Consider the following 20,029-nt stretch of genomic DNA (forward strand, 5'->3'; position numbering starts at 1 on the left):
TGGACAGTGTTCTCGAAGCTACAAACATGAGTCTGACCAAACTGCAGGAGACAGTGGAAGACAGAAGTGCCTGGCGTGCTCTGGTCCATGGGGTCACGAAGAGTCGGACACGACTAAACGACTAAACAACAACATGTTACATTTTTAAAGGTTTTCCATGAGAGCATTTTTAAACCTATTTTGTTGCCCACCGGTATTTCGCTTTCCATTCTTGAGTTGGGAATAGAGTAGCTGATTTGGAAGACGGAAATCAGGCATCCGAACAACATGACCAGTCCAACGACATTGATGTTGAAGAATCATTGTTTCGACACTGATGATCTTTGCTTCTTCCAGTACACTGGCATTAGTTCGCCTGCCTTCCCAAGTGATGTGTAAGAATTTTTAGAGGCACCGTTGATGGAATCTTTCAAGGAGTTGGAGATGGCATTTATAAGTGGTCCATGTTCTTTGGTCTCCTTCCCAGATACACAGACCTTGATGACACCACCTCCAGCCAAGGAAGGCAGAAAGGCATGTCCTCCTTCTGTTAAGATTTTTTTTCAATGAATCTGGGGACACTTTTCAACTTCAATGAATTTTGTCAGGGGACTGATTTGTAACTCTGGAGACTGTCCCCGGGATCCGGGGACATTTGGCAACCTTACTTTATGTCCATCTTCAACTAGTAGTTTTTGTGGCAACCAACCACTTGTACCCTTTAGTTATGCAAAGAAATATGTAACTGACTGGCATGGGCAATTCAGTTAATGAAGAAACTGGTTTGACTTCTTTTAGCAGCCTTCTTTTTTGCAGAATCCAATCTGTACCGCAGGACTAGAGGTACCTGAGAATATATGCAGATTAACTATCAAATCCTATAACAATATAATGGCTGTTCCCTGTGCAAATGAAAACATACTGCTAAGATGGGAGAGAAGTTTGATCCACTTCATATATGAAGGTGAACTTTCCTACTTTGCGCTTTCTGAAACAGCACAAGAACCAAAACACACGCAGCCTTTGAAATTTGCGCTTCTCTTAATTACAAAATGCACTTCTTTAGCCACATAATGTATGGGAAACTGCATATATTAATGTAAATAACATATCAAAAAAATCATTATTTTAGGGGATATTGTTCTGCAAAAACATGTATGCAGTGGTACCTCTAGTTATGAACTTAATTCGTTCCAGAGGTCTGTTCTTAACCTGAAACTGTTCTTAACTAGAGGTGTGCTTTTGCTAATGGGGCCTCTTGCTGCTGCTGCTGCGCTGCCAGCACACGATTTCCTTCTCATCCTGGGGCAAAGTTCTCAACTTGAGGTAACTCTTCTAGGTTAGCGGAGTTTGTAACCTGAAGCGTTTGTAACCTGAGGCATTTGTAACTCGAGGTACCACTGTATTAGGCAAACCTCATACAAATGTGTGTATTAGGAGAGCATTAGAATATTGCTGAATTTTCATGAGGACCTTTTTAGAAAATCTTCCAACTCATGTGGAAATATGAAGAGCTGAATTTAAGATTTGGGGGGGGGGGGGAGAGAAACTGAAGGGAACTAAAACTGACGAATTCAGCCATCCCTATTTGAGAAGCAGCCAACACCGAGAAGTGGTCAGAGACAGGTGACAAGTTTAGGTCAAGAGCCACCCTCTTCTTCCTAAACCCTAAAAATACTGTTGCCATACTTGTCTTTAAAAAAAGTTTGGAAACTTTCAGATTCCTTCTCCCAAGTCCAATCCTCTTTTACTAGCACGAAGAAAAGGGTTGAGTGACCTAGCTAGCTGCCATACAGAATAATCTCATCCAATTCCTGTTCCCTTCTCTGTAGAGTTAATTGAAAAATACCATGGACATAGAAGGAGGATGTTGTGAGCACTCCTTGACCGGAGGTTGCTCCCTATAGCATTATCCAAGGTGCTCAGATTAGTTTTCAGCACCACGGACAGCAGGGACAGGCACACACAAATGGAAAGGAAGCAAGAAGGACTCCTACAAATACGGCTCATTTCTCTTTGCAGATAGCAATATGGTACCATGTGTTGCAATGGGGTCCCCCTCTGGCCAATGAGGTGATGACTGCTGGACACCAGCTTTTATTTGTCAATATGCCCTCAGTACTAACAGAAAAGTTAAAGGAAATACGCACACCTGTGCATGAGTGCTCGCACACTTGTGCACACACAACCATGTGGTCTTTTGGTGAACTAGCAGAGCACTACGGAGCCAGTTGCCTAGGCACACCGCGTAGTGAATTAGTTTGAGTTGTTAACCCCCCGATGGCATTGCCCATCCGGCACAATTTTCAAGCATTAATATCAGAGACCCAAAGACTATTTAATCATAGCTCTGCTCTTCAGCGCAATCCAAATACCGCTGCTTCCAGCCTCTAATTTCAAGCATGACTGAGTGGTCCCACTCGTAGCTACCTGAGACTGCTATATTTAATTAAATTAAAAACCTGCTGTTGCACTCCATTTGATATTAAATGAGGAGAGAGTCAGAGGGATTCTCTCCCCCTCTTTTTTTTTTCTGTAGGGAGAAAATACCAACCTGATGGCTTACTAACTGCACATCTCTTGCCTGCTTGAGCAGCCCTGGATTCCCCAAATTCAAATGGATAAGTGCAGGATGTCATCAGTATGGTCCCAATGCTGTAGTTGATGCAAGCAGTATGTGTGACTGGCTGCACACAGACCCTAGTATAAAAAGGTGAGACATTTTACTATGGCTGTGCAGTGCAGTACATTCTATTTTCCCACGTTTCCCTCATTGTTAATTTCCACATTAAATTTGAGCTTTCATGATAAGTCCCACGATTGGAATGTAATAATGGAGGGATACAATCTATTTCAGAGAAACAGACCAGACAAGAAAGGAGGAGGAGTGGCGTTATATGTCAGGGATGTGTATACCTGTGAAGAGATCCAAGATTTAGAACCTCAAAGCCAATGTGAGAGCATTTGGGTCAAAATTAAGGGAGAGAAGAATAACAGTGACCTCATTGTGGGAGTTTACTATAGATCCCCAAGCCAAACGGAGGACATAGATGATGCCTTCCTGGAACAGATGGCCAAGCATGCAAAAAGAAGGGAGATAGTAGTAATGGGGGACTTCAATTACCCGGATATTTGTTGGATGTCAAACTCAGCCAAGAGCATAAGGTCAAACAGATTCCTCACTGGCCTTGCAGACAACTTCATTGTCCAGAAAGTGGGAGAAGCAACAAGAGGAACAGCCATTTTAGATCTGGTCCTAACCAATGTTGATGACCTGGTTAGTGGTGTAGAAGTGGAAGGATCATTAGGCGCGAGTGATCCTGCTCTTCTGAAGTTTACTATACAGCGGAAAGGAGCAGCCAAGCATACTAGGACTCAATTTCTTGACTTTAAGAAAGCCGACTTCATAAAACTTAGGGAAGTGCTGGGTGAGATCCCATGGACAGTAATACTAAAAGGAAAGGGAGTTCATGATGGCTGGGAGTTTGTTAAGAGGGAGATACTAAAAGCACAACGTCAGGCAATACCAATGAGATGGAAACATGGAAGGTGCCTAAAGAAGCCAGGGTGGCTATCTAAAGAACTTTTAACTGAGTTAAGATTAAAAAAGGATGTGTACAAAAAATGGAAAAGGGGGGAAACCACCAAAGAGGAATTCAAACAAATAGCCAGCACGTGTCGACACAAAGTCAGAAAAGCTAAAGCACAGAATGAACTCAGGCTTGCTAGAGAGGTTAAAAGCAACAAAAAAGGCTTTTATGGGTATGTTCGTAGCAAAAGGAAGAACAAAGAAACAGTGGGGTCACTCAGAGGAGAAGATGGTGAAATGCAAACAGGGGACACAGAAAGGGCTGAACTCCTCAATGCCTTCTTTGCCTCAGTCTTCTCCGATAAAGAAAACAATGCCCGACCTGAAGAATTTGGAGCAAATGATTCAGCAGAGGAAACACAGCCCAGAATAACTAAGGAGATAGTACAAGAATACTTGGCTAGTTTAGATGTATTCAAGTCTCCAGGGCCAGATGAACTGCATCCAAGAGTATTAAAAGAACTGGCAGATGTGATCTCAGAACCACTGGCAGTCATCTTTGAGAATTCCTGGAGAACAGGCGAAGTCCCGGCAGACTGGAGGAGGGCAAATGTTGTCCCTATTTTCAAAAAGGGGAAAAGAGAGGACCCAAATAATTACCGCCCAGTCAGTCTGACATCAATACCAGGGAAGATTCTGGAGCAGATCATTAAGCAAACAGTCTGTGAGCACCTAGAAAGGAATGCTGTGATCACCAATAGTCAGCATGGATTTCTGAAAAATAAGTCATGTCAGACTAACCTGATCTCGTTTTTTGACAGAATTACAAGCCTGGTAGATGAAGGGAACGCAGTGGATGTAGCCTACCTTGATTTCAGCAAGGCATTTGACAAGGTGCCCCATGATATTCTTGTAAAGAAGCTGGTAAAATGCGGTCTTGACTATGCTACCACTCAGTGGATTTGTAACTGGCTGACTGACCGAACCCAAAGGGTGCTCATCAATGGTTCCTCTTCATCCTGGAGAAGAGTGACTAGTGGGGTGCCACAGGGTTCTGTCTTGGGCCCGGTCTTATTCAACATCTTTATCAACGACTTGGATGATGGACTCAAGGGCATCCTGATCAAATTTGCAGATGACACCAAACTGGGAGGGGTGGCTAACACCCCAGAGGACAGGATCACACTTCAAAACGACCTTGACAGATTAGAGAACTGGGCCAAAACAAACAAGATGAATTTTAACAGGGAGAAATGTAAAGTATTGCACTTGGGCAAAAAAAAATGAGAGGCACAAATACAAGATGGGTGACACCTGGCTTGAGAGCAGTACATGTGAAAAGGATCTAGGAGTCTTGGTTGACCACAAACTTGACATGAGCCAACAGTGTGACGCGGCAGCTAAAAAAGCCAATGCAATTCTGGGCTGCATCAATAGGAGTATAGCATCTAGATCAAGGGAAGTAATAGTGCCACTGTATTCTGCTCTGGTCAGACCTCACCTGGAGTACTGTGTCCAGTTCTGGGCACCACAGTTCAAGAAGGACACTGACAAACTGGAACGTGTCCAGAGGAGGGCAACCAAAATGGTCAAAGGCCTGGAAACGATGCCTTATGAGGAACGGCTAAGGGAGCTGGGCATGTTTAGCCTGGAGAAGAGGAGGTTAAGGGGTGATATGATAGCCATGTTCAAATATATAAAAGGATGTCACCTAGAGGAGGGAGAAAGGTTGTTTTCTGCTGCTCCAGAGAAGCGGACACAGAGCAATGGATCCAAACTACAAGAAAGAAGATTCCACCTAAACATTAGGAAGAACTTCCTGACAGTAAGAGCTGTTCGACTGGAATTTGCTGCCAAGGAGTGTGATGGAGTCTCCTTCTTTGGAGGTCTTTAAGCAGAGGCTTGACAACCATATGTCAGGAGTGCTCTGATGGTGTTTCCTGCTTGGCAGGGGGTTGGACTCGATGGCCCTTGTGGTCTCTTCCAGCTCTATGATTCTATGATTCTATGATTCTATGATTCTATGAAACACTTCCAGAAACAGAGCAGAACACGTAGTGCAAGTTTATCACTCATTTCCACATTATTTGAAAGCGGATCTTTTCTAGAAGCAAATAGCATGAAAGTGAGCGCTAAACTTACGTTACATTCCACTCTATTTCCGGAAGCGCCTGTTATTGGTTGCTGCATCAATGGGTGGTGTTGATTGGCTGACGATGCAGAAATTGGGCGGTCGAATGGCAGCTTCTGCTGGCGAGGGGACAGATGAGAGGCAGATTTTTTGATGCGTTTGGGTGAGCGATTTTGGGCACCCCCCCCCCAAATAAAAGCTCAACAACCCTGGGTAGTCCCCCCTAAAAAAAAGCTCGACAACTCTGTGCCATCTCCCCCCATTTTCTTAAATTTGAGTCCCCAAAAATAGGGGGCGTCTTATACATGGGGGCGTCTTATAAACGGAAAAGTACGGTAATATATCTACTTGCTTATCCTTCAAGGCAACATATGGTTTCACTGCCAGCGGCACTCTTCTGTGTCTCTGCACAAAAGAACAAAATGGAGACACATTTGACATCAAGAATGGCAATATTCAGAAGCCAGCAGAATAATGTTTCCATCTCCCAGCACACAATGCTACTGAACTGAAAGCTCCTATTCTCCAGCAGAGGAGCTTCAAAGGGTGACAAGAGCATAAAACCACCAAACTATAGCTTTTCAAAGGGTTCTAGCTCTGTCCATTTGGGCATGAAGAAGTACAGTGGTACCTCAGGTTAAGTACTTAATTCGTTCCAGAGGTCTGTACTTAACCTGAAACAGTTCTTAACCTGAAGCACCACTTTAGCTAATGGGGCCTCCTGCTGTCACTGCGCCTCCGGAGCACAATTTCTGTTCTCATCCTGAAGCAAAGTTCTTAACCTGAGGTAATATTTCTGGGTTAGCGGAGTCTGTAACCTGAAGCATATGTAACCTGAAGCGTATGTAACCTGAGGTACCACTGTACCATGGTCTCCTGTCCCAGTACAGGTATGAATTAATTAAGTGTGTTCTCCCACTGAGATATGGTCCTTCCCTTACTTCCTCATCCCTTAGGTAAAGGACCCCTGACCATTAGGTCCAATGGTGGCTGACTCTGGGGTTGTGGCACTCATCTCGCTTTATTGGCCAAGGGAGCCGGCATACAGCTTCCAGGTCATGTGGCCAGCATGACTAAGCCACTTCTGGCGAACCAGAGCAGTGCACGGAAACACCGTTTACCTTCCCGCCGGAGCAGTTCCTATTTATCTACTTGCACTTTGACGTGCTTTCAAACTGCTAGGTTAGCAGGAGCAGGGACCAAGCAACGGGAGCTCACCCCGCCGCGGGGATTCGAACCGCCGACCTTCTGATCGGCAGGTCCTAGGCTCTGTGGTTTAACCCACAGCGCCACCGTGTCCCTCCTCATCCCTTACTTGCCTGCAAAGAACCTGGGCTTGAATGAGCTATCAGCACACCTAATTAAATAACAAAACATCCCAACATCAAACTTCCTTAAACTTGCACATATTCACGGTGCACATCCACACATGATGAATGCAGTGCCAGTTTCATTACAGATATTAGCAGTGCGCCAATGCAAATCTCAGTGCAATCAGATTCAAGAATCTCTAAAGTCGCTGTTATAGTAAATTCTACATCTAGAATTGAGAGCAAGGTTGGGTGTTTTTTTTCCTTCACTTGGGCACCTACCCTCTAGGCCTCTCTAGATTTAGTGTTTTGCTCTCAGAATATCAGCTGATTTACTTTCCAATAGCAAGCTAGAACTCATTTTTGTGACCTTTTTGTTGCTACATAAATTATGTCATGTGAAGACCAAGAGAGCTTTATGGGCTGGGATGTTCCATAGCACATAATTTACTACAGTTTTATGTCTTTGTCAGTATAGCTGAGGCCCAGCCAGAAGACCTGTATACTGAAGCAGGAGTCACACACCTTTTCTATTTAATTAGTTACTTCAGTTTTTGGCCTCACTTGGTCACTAAGGCTCCAGACAACAACTTCTTCTTCTTCTTCTTTGGCACCTGTGTTGTGGAACAGAGATTATTCCTAGGGTTGCCAGGTCTGTAGGTACCTGAACAAGGCCTGGGATACTTTTGATGGATCTGGGCATTCTTTGGTCACAGCTGGTCTTGATTTTATTACTATTATTATTATTATTATTATTATTATTATTTATACCCCTCCCTCCCCGGCCAAAACCGGGCTCAGAGCAGCTAACATCAAATGTATAACACATTAACATAAAATCAGGCAATCAATTTAAATACATCCTCAAATCAGATCAGGGTCAGAATAACATCCAATCAGATGGCAACCCACAGATTAGGGTTGGGGACCTTAAATGCTCACCAGGCCCAACTGTTTGTGCTGAACTTATATGAGCCTGTGAGAAGAATTGGGAGGCCGCTTTCATGCAAGTTCTTATGAAAGGGGAGAGGGAGTCAGACTGAACCCCGACTGAAACAAATTAACTGGATATAACCCATTAAAGTAATGACCCTTCATGACACCTAAGGGAGGGCCTACCTTCCCAAGAGAGTGGGCAAATGTTCTGAGGTGGTTGGCAGATGTGTTTGCGATTATTTGAAAAGAGGTCCTTATGAGAGAATTCATTAGCCTTTTAGCATGACTCTTTTGTGCAATTTGCCCCAATAGACACATTTTTGCAGAACCATTATCCTGAATATAATGGGCTTATTGTTGGGGGACATTCGGCACAGAAACATGTGTGTACACCTTTAAGAAGTTTCTGAGATTAATTGGCTGCAGCTGGCCGTTGCTATAAAGGAAAAAAGCTGAGTTTTGTAACCTGCCTGCAGGAATAACACCCACCAGAGTTTGTGTTTATTGTTTAGTAATAAAGTCTTTGTTTTAGTTTGGGTTTTTACACCTATGTTTCCAGGAGTCACTCTGTCCTCTGCCACCAACTGGAAATCCCCCTCCAACAGGTTATGGGCCCAGTCCCCAGTCCTGAGTGGGCAGAGACAGAGCGTGAAAAGAACCCAGAGACTGGAAGCAACTCAGCGTTTCTCAAGCAGCTGGCTGTGTGAAGGCATCGGCAGGGAGTTTCTGTTTGAGACCAGGAGCCGAACATTTCTTCAAGCCACGTGTGAGTAAGGACTGAGTGGAAAGCTGAAAGCTGGGTGGAGCCATGGCTGGACTTGGAGCTGGAGCTCAAGGGGGAGCTTCTTATTTTCCAGTAGAGAAACTGGGAGAGTCCAATTATATGTCATGGAGTTTACAGATGCAGGCGTTTTTAAAGAAAGAACAATGTTGGACTGTTATTGTTAACCCTCCTGTAAAAGAGGAGGATGAAGAAGTAGATGAAGCAGACCAAAGGCTGGAGGACAAAGCCTATGCCAATTTAATTTTGAGTTTAGAGAAGTCTCAGTTATCTCATGTGCGAGACCTTGAAACAGCAAGTGAGATTTGGCAAGCACTGAGAGCAATACATATTAGAGACACTGCTGGCAGCAAAATTACTCTAATGAGAGCTCTGTACCGAGCCAGACTAAGTGAGGGTGAATGTGTTTCAACACACCTTCAAAGAATGTGTGATTTATTTTCACAGTTAAATGAACTTGGGGAACATTTTTCTGAACAGAGAAAGGTTTATATTGTGCTGTGTTCACTTCCTGAGTCATGGGACAATTTAGTGATGACTCTGGAGGCAATTCCAGAAAGCCAATTAACAATGCATTTCTTAACTGGGCGTTTGCTTGATGAGGAGGAAAGACGCCATGAGAGGAAGGCCACAACCCCTCACCGTAAGTCCAGAAATGGGAGGCAGTCCAGTAAAAGATATGCAACTGATGAGGAGCGGCAACCTAAAGAGGTTGTAGACCACAGAGAGGAAGCAGCTTTCACAGTCAGAAGATGCTATCGTTGTGGGTCAACCAAGCATTTAGTACGTCAGTGCACTGTGTCTGTGGGAGAAAACACAAGAAAAGGGCGGCCTGCGTTTGCTGGGAAGCAAGGAGACAGGAAGAGTCGAGTCCAGTATGTTTCTGTAGCAGTTCGAGGCACCAGTCACGACTTTGGACAAGACTGGATTTTAGACTCAGCAGCGACAAACATTTTTGTTAAGTCTGCACAAACCCTTGTAGAAAAGCAGCCTTGTAAATCTGTAAATGTAGTACTAGCTGATGGAACACTACATGAGTCAGCTGGAAAGGGTAGTGTGAATATCAACTGTTTAAGTACCAAATTTACCAATGTTTTATTTGTACCAAGTTTAGAAAATAATTTGCTTTCAGTTACAAGTCTTGTTAAGCAGGGATTTAAAGTAACCTTCTCTGGTTCAGGCTGTAAAATAGAGAAAGCTGGAAAGGTGGTTACAGCGTCACTAAAAAATGGTTTGTTTGTTTTGAAAGACAAGCTAGTAAGTGAGTCTGGGGCATGTGTTAAAGCCTGTAATAGAGCCTTGCATGATGAGTGCCAGCATCTGTGGCATCGTCGTTTGGGGCATGCCAATTTCCGCAGTATTGCAAAAATGCCAGAATTAAGTAAGGGAATTAAAATGAAAAAATGCTCAGTTTTTCTGGACTGTAATACCTGCAAGGAGTCTAAAAGTAAGCAAGGGTCCTATCCTGAAAGTACTAGAACTAGCAAGAGGCCATTTGCTTTAGTACATTCAGACCTTTGTGGGCCATTTGCAGAGTCTGAAGGAGGAGCAAAGTTTTTTTGGTTCTTGTGGATGATTATAGCCGGTATACTTGGGTATACTTGTTAAAACACAAAAGTGAAACTGGTCAACTGATTAAGAACTGGGTCAACTATATAGAAAGACAGTTTCCCTACAAAGTTACCCAATTGCAGAGTGACCGTCTGAGGCGAGTTCATGTCTGAAGCCCTCCAGGTCTGGTTGAAAAAGTGTGGTATTAGTCACCGTAAATCGTGTCCTTTTTCGCCTGAAGAAAATTCAGTTGCAGAACGCAAGATAAGGTCTTTGCAAACAATGCTAGATTCTATGCTATGTGATTCTGGCTTATCCAGGAAGTTTTGGGGGGAAGGAATTCTGTGTGCTAACTATGTACAGAACAGATTGTTTCATTCTACCATAAACAATACCCCTCATTTTTTGCTTTATGGAAAAAAATCCTTTTTAGACCATGTTAAAACTTTTGGTTGCTGGGCTTGGGTTCACATCCCAGAAGGACAGAGAAGGAAAGGAGAACCCAAGGCAAAGAGACCTAGGTTTGTTGGCTATCAAACTTGGTCAAAGGGGTATCGTTTTGCACTAGGGCGTGGCAGAGTTGTGATATCAAGACATGCAGAGTTTTGTGAGCAAGATGGTTGGGCTCGTTTACATGGGAATTCAGAAGTTGTGTTATCTTCTGATGATACAGATAAATTTGTGAAATCTGAGGAAGACAAGCCACAAATTAAAGAGAGTTTTGAAAGTGATAGTGGTGAGGACTCAGGGGATGAGGGTCCCAGTACACAATCTCCTAAAGCTGAACCAATTTCTCCTGAGCAAGATGAATCAGAAGGGGAAGATAGTTCAGAGGGGGAGAGTGTTAAAGTTAGAAGATCACAAAGAAGCAATAAGGGGGTACCTCCAGAAAGGTTTACTATACAAGAAGTTAAAACTGTTGCTGTGAAGAAAGAACCTTGTGATTATGAGGAGGTTTTAAAGTTACCACACCAGGAAATAGTAAGGTGGAAAAATGCAATGAAAGCAGAAATGAAATCTTTAGCAGAACATAATGTGTTTACCATTGAACCATTGCCAGAAGGAAAAAAGACAGTGGGCTGTAGATGGGTGTATAAAATAAAACACTTGGCAGATGGTGGTGTTAAGTACAAAGCTAGGCTGGTAGCACGAGGCTTTACTCAAAGAAAAGGTGAAAGCTTTGATGAAACCTTTTCTCCTACTGCAAGGAGCGAAAGTGTACGCTTATTGCTAGCTCTTGCAGCACAATGTGGGTTTAAGGTAAATCATTTTGATATTGAAACAGCTTATCTTAACGCAAATCTGCAAGAAGAATTTTTTATGAATCAAGAGCCAGGTTTTGAGGCAGGCGAACAGAATTCTGTATATAGGCTGAACAAAGCAATTTATGGGCTCAAACAGTCAGCCAGAAATTGGAACGAGTGTCTTGATAATGCTTTAAAAAATCTTGGCTTTAAAAGAAGTTTAGCTGATAACTGCTTGTACACTAAAGGAAAGGGTGATAAACAAGCATTATGTTTGTCTTATGTTGATGATTTGCTTTACTCTACAAAAAGTGACAAGCAAGTGGAAAAGTTTGCAGAACTAAGAAAGGAATTTAAAGTAAGAGATTTGGGTCCAGTAAAAAATTATCTCGGTCTAGAAATTCAAAGAACAAACGATGGAAGTTTTTTGTTGAGTCAAAAAGACAAAATAATGGAGTTACTTGAAAGAAACAATATGCAAAACTGCAAGGGAGTAAAAACCCCAATGGAAATAGGTTTTTTCAAGAATGAAAGAGAGTGCACAGAACCTGTAAATCCTGAAATGTACCATTCAATAGTTGGAAGTTTACTATACATTTCATTGTGGAGCAGACCAGATTTGAGTTATGCAGTTGGAATACTGAGCAGACTAGTAAGCTGTCCCACAGAAAATGCCTGGAAAGGTCTAAAACATATTTTCCGGTATTTAAAGCAAACACTTGATTATTGTTTAAGACTACCATCTTCAAGGTCTACAAAATTGCAGTGTTACGTTGACAGTGATTGGGCCAACCTGCCTGATAGAAAATCAATTTCTGGAATGGTATTTCAATTTGGGGATTTCTTGATAGGTTGGAAGTCCAAAAAGCAAGGTATCGTGGCCACATCTTCAACAGAGGCTGAATACTGTGCTTTATCAGAGTTGTGTAATGAAATAAATTTTTATGTTCAGATCCTCAAGGATTTAGATATACAATGTGATTATCCAGTTCAAATATGGGAAGACAATCAAGCTGTAATAACTTTGGCTGGGTCTGAGCAGTTTAGAAACAAATCCAAACATTTGGAAATTAAATTTCAAAATGTGGCTGAAAATATGAAGCAAAACCTGATAATGCTGAAGTATTGTGAGAGTATGCAAAATGTGGCTGATATATTTACAAAAGCACTAACTTTTGAGAAACATGCACAACTGGTGACAAAATTAGGAATTGTTGTGTGTGATGTGTAAATATGTTCTGTATATGTTTAAAGTACTGTTGTTTCTGTTTGAATGAGAGGGGGTGTTGGGCGACATTCAGCACAGAAACATGTGTGTATACCTTTAAGAAGTTTCTGGGATTAATTGGCTGCAGCTGGTCGTTGCTATAAAGGAAAAAAGCTGAGTTTTGTAACCTGCCTGCAGGAATAACACCCACCAGAGTTTGTGTTTATTGTTTAGTAATAAAGTCTTTGTTTTAGTTTGGGTTTTTACACCTATGTCTCCTGGAGTCACTCTGTCCTCTGCCACCGGCTGGAACTCCCCCTCCAACACTTGTGTGTGTGTGTGTGTGTGTGTGTAAAACCTTAGTATATAGCCTCTCCTCCTGCAAATGAGGGGAGGGGTTGTGGGCGGGAGCCGAGCTCCGCCTCAAGCAGGGGGCGTTAGCCCTCTGCCCACCCACTCACCTGGCTGGCGCACCACGCCCATGGGCAAGCGCCCAACCAGGTGCCTTGGAAGGGGCGTGGACTGCAGCTTAACTCGCTGCTGCACCAGCCACGCGGCCCTCACTTTTCGCCGTCCCGTCGCGAGTCACCCACCCTCCACTCCCTTAGAGCTCAGGGTTTCAGTTTTTCTCTTGGCCTTGCTATGGACCTTAGGCTGGTCGCCCTGGTTGTCCGGGGGGCCTGGTAGGAATTTTTCCATTTGGCATTAGGCTTTGTGGTTTTTCGCCTACCTCGTAGCAATCGTCACAACTTTAGCGGTATTGGTGGGTAGGTTAGGCATTGGAATAATGTGTTGTGGTGTGTCGAAGGGCTAGGTGTGGCCATCGCCTAAGCCTTCAATTTTGGGTATTCCTTTAAAGGAATCCGGCGGTCGTGTATTCTGTCCGATGCCTGTGTGGCGGGAGGCCATGGCACGACCCTCGGTGACATCAGGGATGAGCTTATAGTTGGATTAGCATCAACAGGCTCCACCTACTGGTGAATAAACCCCCCTTTTAGACGACTCACCCCTCTCTGAGTGGGTGGAGTCAACTGACGTGATCCAATGCCTAAGCCAATAACTTTTCACTTGCTGTAATCAATAAAGTTGTGGCCTTTTCTTGCCCATTAACCTTACATCACGTGTCCGTGTGTTTTCATTCCACTACGCGGGGATCAGGTCCTCGAACCACAAGCAGTGCTTTTTTCTGGGGGGACGCGGGGATGCGCATACCCCTAAGCATTTTGTACTTTTGTCCATTTAATGTATTTTTCCCGATCTGAACTATAAAATGGTGATTTTCTTGAGTCAAAATGAGAGTACCCCTAAACATTTTTTTTTAAAAAAGCGCTGAGTATATGCATTTTTGTACATCAGCCTGGCTGGAGAATGGCACTGCAAAATTCAGAGAAGTGTGAATTTCTAATAACAGCTGTTTTGGGTTCTCGTTGTGTTTTGGAACATGCGAATTAGGTTGGCTGGCCTTTAAATGCAGATGGAATTGACTTTCTCCCCCCAACCCTAGTATCATCAGGAAGCTAACTTATATGAGCCTGTGAGAAAATTTGGGAGGCCGCTTTCATGCAAGTTCTTATGAAAGGGGAGAGGGAGTCAGACTGAACCCCGACTGAAACAAATTAACTGGATATAACCCATTAAAGTAATGACCCTTCATGAAACCTAAGGGGGGGCCTACCTTCCCAAGAGAGTGGGCAAATGTTCCGAGGTGGTTGGCAGATGTGTTTGCGATTATTTGAAAAGAGGTCCTTATGAGAGAATCCATTAGCCTTTTAGCATGACTATTTTGTGCAATTTGGCCCATTATACACCGTTTTGCAGAAGCATTGTCCTGAATATAATGGGCTTAAATATATATATATATATTTCTGTATATTTACCCTTAGTATATGCAGTGCTTTTTCTGGGGATACGCTTACCCCTAAACTTTTTGTACTTTTGTCCATTTACTTTATTTATTTTTCCTGATTTGAACTATAAAATGGCGATTTTCTTGAGTCAAAATGAGAGTAACCCTAAACATTTTTTTAAAAGAAAAAATGCACTGAGTATGTGCATTTTTTGTACATACAGTGGTACCTCGGGTTAAGAACTTAATTCGTTCTGGAGGTCCATTCTTAACCTGAAACGGTTCTTAACCTGAGGTACCACTTTAGCTAATGGGGCCTCCTGCTGCCGCCACCACGCAATTTCTGTTCTCATCCTGAAGCAAAGATCTTAATCCGAAGTACTATTTCTGGGTTAGCGGAGTCTGTAACCTGAAGCATCTGTAACCCGAGGTACCACTGTACAGCCTAGCTGGAGAATGGCACTGCAAAATTCAGAGAAGCGTGAGTTTATAATAACAGCTGTTTTGGGTTCTCGTTGTGTTTTGGAACATGCGAATTAGGTTGGTTGGCCTTTAAATGTAGATGGAATTGACTTTCTCCCCCAACCCTAGTATCATCAGGAAGCTAATGACACCCAATTTTGTCTTTCCTCCTCTGATCCCAGTATGGTTCCTTCATGGAAGCCTGGAAGTGACAATTGCAGCACTCATTAAAGTTCCATTAAACTGAGTGGGTGCATCTTTTGATGTACTGCATCAGGAGGAAGGGTGGAGGGAGGAGAAATCTCTCTCTCTCAAAGATTTCTTCTTCATCATCATCTTCATCACCACCACCCCGAACGCATAATGGTCAACTCATTAAGCAGCCAAACACTGTTGTAGGCCCTTTCTATAGGGTATTGTTTTCCTCTTTCAAAAGATCGTTAGGTTTGTTTAGGATCTTCTTTTTTTGTTCTTGTTGCTGTCATGAATGCTGAAATAATGAGCCTATGTTTAGAAACAAGTCAATGGGGACAACAGGAAGCATCCCTGGTAATTATACAATTCACAATTAATTTCCGACAGGAACTGTCAAAACAAAAGTACTCGGCTCTCAGACCTCCTGCTCCTACCCCTTGCAATTTATTTATTTTTTTAACGTCTACTGGCTGAAACCAATAGGCCTGAAAAATCATTGTTGTTGTTGTCTCACATGCCTGTAATTGATGCTGATGGAGAGCAGAGCAGCAACACGAGTGGGAATGGAGAGAGTTTCCCATAGATCCCAGCTCAGCAGTCTTGGTGGGTTATTAGTTTTTAAATGTCAATCAGGAGTATGGGGGGAGGGGGAGAAAGAGTTTAATAGAGTCAAGGGCACCGTTGTCAGTCAAACTGATGCGCTCTGCAAATCTTGCAAGGTGTGCGAAGAGTTGCAGGGTGGAAATGGCAGGCCGCAGATAGAAATATTTCAGAATTGTCATCGACTTCCACTATAAGAAATGACTTAGTTTTTTTAAAAAGGTGTCCCTGGATTCGTTCGTTGTTTTACGCTGCAACAGGAAACAATCAAATGAATGGAGGGTGGGGTCTCCATTAGAACTAGTGAGATGTAAAATCCATTATTATACTATATTATCAGGTTTGGGGATATGTGCGCATTGTGCTTGACTCCCTCTTTCTTCTCCTACATTTGTACGACTTTGGAGAAAATACAAATAATTCAACCATAGCAATCCATGCTTGAAGACCTGCACAACGCTGTTCTTGTCTACTTTCCCGAAGGGAAGTTTTTGTTTTTTGTTTTCTTTTGGAATAGAGGTCATCAAATGGTCACCGTCAAGAACAATACTGAAGATTTGAACAAGGTAGCTGTTATCTTCCATCCCAATATTTATTTAAAGGTTTTGGTTGTGATGAGTAGTAGTGTTTTTGGGAGGGGTATATATATATATATATTGTTAGATCCTTTTTTTCTCACTTAATAAAAGGTCAGGCAGGTAGATATTCCATTTATCACTATTACAAAAGACTCCAGCACAGTGATGAAAAGAGGGAGAAATTAATTACAAGTCAGGAGCTGCAATAACTCTCTCTAATAGTGACAAAATTTTTAAATTAATGTTTCTGACACCGGGAGAAAGTTTGATTAATTTTTACGATGCTATCGCTGCTATATTGGCGGATAAGAAAACTTCATTCTTTGCAATTTAGATGTGGATCATCCTTTTAACGCTCCACACAAATCTACAAGGCACCTTCACACTTTATTAACAGCTTCAGTCAGCGCCACACTAGCCGTAATTAGTAAAAAAAAGGGGGGGGAGAATGACATAGTAAATATATCTTGCGTAGCTAGTAGGCAGTGTGGATCTATCTATATACATGGGAGGGGGAGCTAATCCAAATTGAACAGAGACTGTGCATAAACTCTGACAACCGGATGGGATCCTGCTGAGTCTTCATACACTCAGGCGAATTTTTGATCCAGTGGTCACCTCCGCTAATGGGAATGGAGAATAAGGAACATCACACAGTAACATAAGAGGCTCCCCAATACCAAGTGGGACCATTGGTCCATCTGACTCAGCATTGTCTGCACTGATTGGGGTTTCAGGCATGGAGTCTCTCTCAGTCACATATGCCAGTTAATACCATCAACTAATGGTTTCTGGGGGCAACATCTGTCTCAAATGAAGCTCAAGCAGCATGTAGCCTGCAGTTCATCTCTCTCTCTCTCTCTCTCTCTCTCTCTCTCTCTCTCAGGGAATGGTGTGTATTGAGGCATATGCAGGAGTGCCAACTTGAATATTGGAGGGGGCAGGTAAGCTCCATGCTGCTTAATTGACCACATAATGTGGTGAAAGCACAGCATTTGAATAGCAATGCCCATCAACTTATTGGGGGTGGCCCACTCAAATATTTTATGGGGGCAAATATTATTATTATTATTATTATTATTATTATTATTTATTATTATTATTATTTGTACCCTGCACAACTGGCTGGGTTTCCCCAGCCACTCTGGGCGGCTTCCAACAAAACATTAAAATACAATAGTCCTTCAGATATTAAAAGCTTCCCTAAACAGGGATGTCTTCAGATGTCTCCTAAAAGTCTTGTAGTTGTTTTTCCTTTGACATCTGGTGTTCCACAGGGCAGGTGCCACTACCGAGAAGGTCCTCTGCCTCGTTCCCTGTAACCTCACTTCTCGCAGTGAGGGAACAGACAGAAGGCCCTTGGAGCTGGACCTCAGTGTCCGGGCTGAACGATGGGGGTGGAGACGCTCCTTCAGGTATACTGGGCCGAGGCTGTTTAGGGCCTTAAAGGTCGACACCAACACTTTGAAATGTGCTCGGAAACGTACTGGAACCTTGGCCCCTAGAAATTGGCTTGTATATATGGGGGCAATTGGGGGTTCCCCTCTTCCATTGGCTAGCAAAAGTTTTCTTTCCAATTGAATGTGATGACCCCATGTTGGACCACTCCCTAATGCTCTGTGGTGTGCGGTCAGTGGACCAGGGGGACTAGGCTAGTCCCCTAAATGTTCCTGGTAAAGTGGAGTATTAAAGTATGAAAGCTTGGCGCCTGCTTCCCTAAGCCCAGGAAACTTCTGCCTGGATTAGTAATAGCAATAGTAATAGTAATTTATTATTTGTACTCCGCCCATCTGGCTGGGTTTCCCCAGCCACTCTGGGAAGCTTCCAACAAAGATTAAAAATACATCAAAATGTCACACATTAAAACCTTCTCTGAACAGGGCTGCCTTCAGATGTCTTCTAAATGTCAGGTAGTTGTTTATCTCTTTTATATCTGATGGGAGGGCATTCCACAGGGTGGGTGCCACTACTGAGAAGGCCCTCTGCCTGCTTCCCTGTAGCTTAGCTTTTTGCAGTGAGGGAACCACCAGACAGCCCTTGATGCTGGACCTCAGTGTCTTGACAGAACGATGGGGGTGGAGACGCTCCTTCAGGTATACTAGGGAGGAAAGCGTGATGCTCACACATGAAGTCAGGACGTCAACACATGACATCCCCCCACCATTTGCCCTCGAGAGCTGGCACCTCTGGCCCGATCTTCCCCTATAAAAAAATTCACTGCACGCCATTGCTAATGTCGAGTAGATCTGAACCAACGTGGGCCACACCCATTCCAGATCCAACTAAGACAATTAGTCTGTTCCTTTCATAAATGCAGCAGCGATAGAAATCTTAACAGAAAAATAAAACATCATAAAACAGACCAGCAATTGTTCTAATGAAAATGTATCGGATTTGTGGCAATCGATGCCATCCAGTTTATGGTGGAAACACAGCTTGCTGTCGGAACGCCACTGCCTTTAGTCAACAAGGCTGATGTTTTGCAGGATGGATCAATGAACCATTCATTAGATGAAGTGAACCTGTAAGAATAAGCATTCATTCCTCTCCACCAAGATCAAACAGAACTTGTACAGCGAAGTTGCGGCTGGAGATTTTAAATTATCTTGGAAATCACTCAGTCTTTGGAGAAAGTTTGCGCCCTTGATGTCAGCTTTCATGTGACAGCATCAAACACACATACATACAGAGCAGCAGCGAGTTTTGGAGAGGGAGGAGAAGAGATTTCAGATGCTCCCTTTTACTGTACAATCCTACGCATGTTTATGCAGCAAGAAACCCCAGTGAGTTCAATGGGGCCAGTGCACTGGACCATGGCCTCAATTTCTCAGGCATGCTGAACAGATTGAGGAAGAAGTTGATAGCATTCCCCACATTTGTTTAATTTGCAAATATCTTGCTGGGCTGTGTAAGCGCTATACCTTCGAAGGACATTCGAAAACACATTCTTTCTCTCAAAGAATTCTGGGTACTGTAGTTCACCTCTCACAGAATTACAATTCTCAACAACATTTAGAAACTAATGGAATAGATGCATGTTTAGCGCTCATTTCCATGTTATTTGATTCCAGAAAAAAATAAATTGCTCATAGGCCCCTTAACCCCCAAAACCCCTGCCCTTGCCTCTTTCCACCTGTCTTAACAGGCTTCACAAGGACTGCATCTGCTTTTAAATTGTTTTTAATTTTTATCTGTATTGTTTTAAATGAGACCATCTTGGCTGTGTGCCCTGCAAGACCTGCTCCCTGCCTTCCTGGCCTGTCTGAGTGGAGTGCGGACTGACTCCAGCTACAAAAGCTGAAGCTGTTGAACAGATTCTTGGGCTGCAGTATTGTTGAGAGAGCTGTTACTATTATTGGTATTATTGTTGTATCTTTGGTTTCAGATCTTATGATTTACGTGGAAATTGTTTCCATTGGATTGTGTTCTTTTTGATGTGTTTTATTTATTGTTATGTGACTTTTGTTACGTTTGTAATTATGTAAATCTTGTCATGTTGTAAGCTGCCTTGTGCATAGTTTCAACTATGGAAAGGCGACATAAAAATAAAATGATGATGATGTCAAAATGACCAGAGTTCAGGAGGAGGTGGATTACATTCCTATCACTCCTAGCCAAGACAGGTGCATAGCGCGGCACTGTTGCGCCATCAGAAAGGACAGTAGTTTTCAAACATCAAT

The sequence above is a fragment of the Podarcis pityusensis genome, assembly GCF_964106645.2.
Source record: "Podarcis pityusensis genome assembly, chromosome: 2".
Taxonomy (NCBI): domain Eukaryota; kingdom Metazoa; phylum Chordata; class Lepidosauria; order Squamata; family Lacertidae; genus Podarcis; species Podarcis pityusensis.